The sequence below is a fragment of the Tamandua tetradactyla genome, chromosome 20, assembly GCF_023851605.1.
Source record: "Tamandua tetradactyla isolate mTamTet1 chromosome 20, mTamTet1.pri, whole genome shotgun sequence".
NCBI lineage: Eukaryota > Metazoa > Chordata > Mammalia > Pilosa > Myrmecophagidae > Tamandua > Tamandua tetradactyla.
The window spans coordinates 42,491,427-42,497,602 of record NC_135346.1 but is presented as its reverse complement, the minus strand read 5'-3'; the positions used below and the strand labels follow the sequence as shown (position 1 = coordinate 42,497,602).

The 6,176-nt window shown below is 34.7% G+C and overlaps 1 non-coding gene across 1 annotated transcript; it reads left to right on the top strand.

Moving 5' to 3' along the window:
* The first annotated feature begins 5,642 nt into the window (after positions 1 to 5,642).
* TRNAG-GCC (transfer RNA glycine (anticodon GCC)) lies at positions 5,643 to 5,713 on the top strand. Its single transcript has one exon. It is a non-coding gene; the product is annotated as a tRNA-Gly (tRNA).
* The last annotated feature ends 463 nt before the right edge of the window (positions 5,714 to 6,176 follow it).

The window sequence follows — 6,176 nt, the reverse complement described above, 5'->3', positions numbered from 1 at the left end:
GCTAGCAAACAGGTTGTTTTTCTCACACGAGGTCAGATGTTTCCACAACATTTTCCTCTGAGTTTATTTCTGAATTTAGTAGCACATTTTCAAAAGAAGGATTTGTTCATTGCTTTAAAAGAGTAATGTCTCCTCTAGCTTTCCTTGCTTCCTAAGTCCTGATTAGATTCTTAGGAGACAGACCAAGTAAGGCTTTGGAGGAATTGAGTGAGCTATATTTCCTCGTGCAATGAAGGTAACTTTTGTATTTTTCACAGAAAACAGTATTTCAAAGTATATGTACATAAGGAGAATGAGTGTGGGTTCATTGAGTCTGATCCTTTAAGGATGCTGTCATTGTATGGGTTCATTATTCAAAATCAAGGAAAATATGAAAACTGGTAGAAAGTAGGATAACAACAGAGCTGCATTAACATGAAGATTGTTATGAGCCCCAGTTGATATTGCCTAAAAATATATAACTGATAATCAAACAGGTACAATGTGTCATTTTTATTCTATTTCTAAATTGTCATTGTGCTGTCTATACTGTTGGACATGTACATTGATGTATTGGATAAGAAAGGGAATAAGCCAATATATTTTATTTTTATCAATGAGAGGCTCATATCTTATTTTTCTTATAGAAAATCATGAATTTTCTTTAAAGTTTGATTTGTGATTGCACTTTTTTTAGAAGGATGACATTGTTATTTCTATTTAAAAAAAAAAAACAACTTTTCAAAGTAGCATCCCTGATTGTGCATAGTAGCCAAGACCAGAACCTGCCCGTGGATAAAGTGTTTGTTTTCTTTCCCTGATGATTCAACAACTTGGAACATGATGGAGTCCTGCTGTCCTTCCATTCCAGCTATCAGAGAACAGAAGGAAATGATTTATCATGTAGCTTTCTGAATTTTTCCCCAAGTGGGGCAGTCTATTTTTCAACTAGCATAGGGAACTCTGGTCTTTATTTTTTGGTTATACACTTGAACATCTCTGAGTTTGATCCTTAGGTAGAATCTGACCAAAATTCTGCCAATAGACTCAGAGTAGCAGTTCCTCAAGTTACTCCAGGGACACACTTTCTCCTTGGCAATGATTTTGGGGCATCCTACTGAAATATTGCCTGCCTCTTGTTGCCAATTTTACTTGTTGCCGAGTAAAATTTGAGTAGAAAATATCAGGAGAGAGCATATTGAAACTCAGGTGTACAACTCCAAATGCTATTCCAGAAAGTTTTTTCTAGGGACAACTCAGAACTCACGTCTAGAAGTGAGCTCTTATTTGCAATTATTGTAAAAGCCATAAAAATCCTTGATATTGTCATTTACACTTACAACAAAATTTTGAATGCCCAGGGAGGTCAACAGACTGATCTAGATCAAAGTGGAGAGAAGTAACTTCATGACATGAGCCTCAAAAGCCTATGAACAGGAATTCATTTCTGCTGTCAATAATATGAAGAAACGAGGAAATGTAAAAAAGATGGGACTTGGTAACAAATGCCATAGGACAGAAACCATATATTGGCATCCAGTAACCATGTAGTTAGAAGCAACTGACTCATCCTTCTTAGAGATAACAGTTGATATGAAATTTATTCTTCAACTATATTTTTACTCTAGCTGAAATGAAATGTAGTCATCAAATGAGAGAGAGTGTGTGTGTGTTTGTGTGTGTGTGTGCTAGGTCTGATAAATCTACAAAGACCAGTTAACTTGACATCCAGCATTTATACAAAAGGACCACAAAAGTGTGTCTTGGCAATCCTGATAATGTGTTACTATCAGTTTATACATATATGTACAGTTTCTTTTGAGTATAAAACAGCTAGATAGCCAGCAATTAAGGTGTTTTCTCATGTTTGTGAAATAGGCAAATCTGACTCTAAACTGCACAGTCTATACGAAATCTTTGATCTCAATCTGTATATATATATATTGTACATGCCTGCTAGTAGGTATGAAATGCATTTTCGAATTGAAAACTCATGCAACATAATCACGTGTTTGCATAAGGAATGTTAAAATTCTTTCTATTGCAATTTAATAACAGGGGAAAAGACTCAAGCAGTGCCATCTAGACTTTTTCTCTTCTCATTTCTTTAAAAGCAGTGCTAAGTAAAAAAATAAAAATGGTTTATGAACCAAAAGATGTTACATTCTAGCATTAGGAACACAAAAATCTGTCAGCTTACAAAAGCACAACACATAGAGAAAGTGCAGTGAAATGTAATAGAGAAATGAATAAATGTTCATTTTAAGCAAGACCTGCATTGAATTGGCAACTATTCCTTTTCTATAGGAAACTGTGTTCCAGTTTTATGATAAACTTCATATTCAACAGCAAAACAACAACAAAAGCAGGTCTTATGATAACATATTACATGTATATATGTGTATATATAGATCCACATAAACATACATATATATGCATTCCTATGTTGGAAAACAAGAGGAATAAGCTAATATGTTTTGTTTCTTTCATTAAACCAGCATATGAATACTTTTAATTTGGCAACCAACAATTCAACATATTGAAACAAGTAATACAGGGTACTGAGCATTTCTCTATCAGCAAATAATGCCTACCGTTCTTATGAACCATTGCACAGTTTGACACTACAATAGTACTGTACCTCGGCACATCGAGAATTAACTAGTTCTCACATTGCTTGTCTAATTGCTTTCTTTTTAAAGGAAACAAATAGCACTGTCCATTGGTGATTTGAAAACGTCTTAAGAAAACAGAAAATGATTTTAAAACATCCTCCTAGGAGGAGAAAAAAAACAAACCTAAACCCACCATGTTGGTTAGGGCAAAATACTCTCAACTGTAGCAATTATGCCATTTTGCTAAGTGTACAGTGTACATGTAATGTGTGCAACCATAACTTTCACTGAACGTGTGTAAATATTAAATCAGATTTCTTAAATATTTTTAACTTCTAATTTGTATTTTATGGTAAGGCAAAGTGCAAATTCTGTTCATGGCTTAAGTTCATGTGTTATAATATTATGTAAATAATTAAACATGCTGTAAATGAGTAGTCAATAGATACAAATAATTGTCTAGTTTTTTTCTTAATTTTTATTTATTTTATATGAAGTACAATTACTGCAGTACTCCAGCAGAGTAATTTAAACACCCTTTTGCATAAATGTTAGAATCCTATCACATACACACTCACACACACATGCACACCAACACATATACAAACACACACTTTCCCCTATCCATTCACTCCCACTCTCTGTCCCTCTATTGAAAATGCTGTAGTGGTTATATAGTCAATATAACAATCAAGACATAACCTTAGAAATTGCTAATGAGAAAAGTGGAAATGATCATTGATAACTTAATAGAATCTTTTATATGTCAGAGTTCAAGAAACCAAAGGTTGCCATTCGAATCTCAATTTTCAAAGAATAAAAGTTTGTACTGATGGCACTATAGGAAATAAAAATGTTTATTCATACCTGCTCTGAAAATTTGCATAATAGTAGACTTTCTTTTCAATAATAGCCTTTGTCTTTAGATAGTATTGTTCCTTTAAACCAAAGACTCCAGAATTATTAAAAAACGAAAAAAGGAAGGAAAAAAAGGAAAAAGAGGAAAAGTAAAAAAAAAAAAAAGACACTGCTTCACACCAAAGGTTTAAAAAATATTTTTCCAAATACACTAGGAATATTGTAAAAAATGATAAAAAGCCAACAGAATGCTTATTAAGATACTGCCCTATCAAAATCACTTCAGAAAAAATAGCACTCTTAAATATTAGTTATTTGCAAACAAAGTAGATTATTTCTGTAGATAGAAGCAAAATTCTGACACCAGATTTTAATTTGCTTTAAGTGCTTTTGTGATAAAGATACATATGATCCAAAATGATGAAAACTTTGTGTCCTTTGATTTCCAAAATCAAATGTCACTCTTTGCCATGTCCTCTAACCTCATTTCCATGTGTGTGTCCTTGCACCATTTGAAGCAAGTTGACAGTTCCATCGGCTTGTATCTTTACCTTTTCAGTTCAATAAATTGAGTTCAACCATGGTCATTTCACACACAATTAATTCAAACAAAGATCCATACCATTTATATTCCATAGCATTTTTAAATTTTTCTTTGCATGGGTGTTTAAATAGTTCTGTTATGAATATCGTCCCTGCACAGTTCTGAATTGTCCTTTTATAAAAAGTGATATTCTCGTTTCTTCACAATGTAGTGATTATCAGCCTTACTAATTACCTTGTAGCCTTTCTTAATATGCACATAATGCACATTTTCCAATGGCTAGAAAATGCAAAACACAAGTGGATATCATTGCATCTATTTTCATGTCTTTCTAAAAACAGGACTACTAAAATCTCTGGGATATGTGAGATAGTAAAAAATGAGGGTTATAAATGAGTAACACATAAGAATTATTTTCTTGAATTTAAATTTATTGCAGCCAGTTTCAGCATGTAAATATACAATAACATTGGCTAGTGTGTAATTCTTGAACTAAGAAATATAAATAAACTTTAAAACGATCTGTGCATGTGTGTCTGTGTGGTTTCATTGGGTTCAGATTATTTATTCTATAAACTATTAGTATAAATTAGATTGCAGATAGCTTTCGTGAAAAGCCATAAATAGCTTGGAAACGGGGCCTGCTGTCAGACAAACTTTGAGTTTGAGCTTAAACTGACACTTATTATATATAAGATATTGCCATTTCTTAACACTGTTAGCAGAATAATGTCATTGTCCCTAAATTCTCCATGGTAGAGCATTAGCCAAATGTGCAAACACTCTCTTGCCCCATCCACCATGCATTGCCCTACCATGGACTGGAGCCATGGAACAATTTGGGGTTGACAAACCCCAGAGCCATTATGTGTCTTCAGTGAGTCTTCAATGTATTGATATATGCATATTCTGGACTTTTCTCTTCTTTTCTTTCAAATAGTTAGCTAGGTCGTCAGAGAATGTACTTAGCATATACTTAGCATTTACTTCAGGGAATTTTATTGGAAAGAAAGAAGAAGCTGCTGGGGCTTAGTGTTCAGCAAGCCCTGAAGAAAATCAAAGTGTGTTTACAGGTAAAGGGAGAGAGGACAACAATTTCTCTGAAACTGGGAAAAGCAAGGAGGGTGTTTGCACAGAAGAGAGATCTCCCCTATTCAGCGGTAATGACATGAAATGGCAAACCTCAGAGCACATGGTAAAGTGAAGCTCAGGAAGCCAGGCCCTGGGCATTGTTTTACCCATGCTTCCAAAGCAGCAGAGTCTTCAGACCCTAGCACAAGAATGAAAATAAAAAAAGAAACGTATTATTCCCTATACATCTTCTTTTAAGATGTTAGATTCATCATTACACTCCCAACTGACACTTAGTGGGTCCTTGGTCCCTCCACCTCAGGAACATGCAAAAACCAGCAAGACATATTTGATATTGGATCAGTGTTATACTATTCCAAAGAACAGTGTCCAAAAAGATGAGGCAATTGGCTCCAGCTCGGAAAGTTAGAAGGCTAAAAAGAGATGGAACATTTGAGTAGAGGATTAGATATGCCATTTTTCTACATCTTAGAAACTCAAATGCCTCTACACATGGCCTGGTAGGAATTGTAAATGAGTAATACAGGCTGGTATAGAAACAACAGGGAGGGGGTGCACAGGTAGTTCAGTGGTAGAATTCTCGCCTGCCATGCGGGAAACCTGGGTTCAATTCCCAGCCTATGCACTTCCCAAAAACAAACAAGCAAACAAACAAACAAAAATTCAACAAATGGTGCTGCAATAACGGGATACTCAAAAGGTGACCCCCACCATACAGCATACAAAAAAAAATTTTTGAAACAGGGAGTCATGGGAACTGTGGGAACTGAGCAGGACATAATCTAACCAAAGGGAAGACAACTCGTATTGAGACCCACTCTTTTGTTGTCTTGAGGAATTAAAAGTCCAATATTGCCTGATGCAAGAAACCCACATACTAAATCTTTTGCTTTCCAGACAGCTGCAGTATGGTCAGAAAGGCACTAACAGTTCCATCTTTTAGATGTCCAAAAGTCCATGCTAAAGTTGTGTAGCTGTCATTCACAGGCTGACTTTGAGGAAGGAGCATATTAAAATCTCTATGAGTATGGACATGGATTGTCAAGCTTCTTACCATGATAATTGTGACAAAATGAATTTTCTTCCTT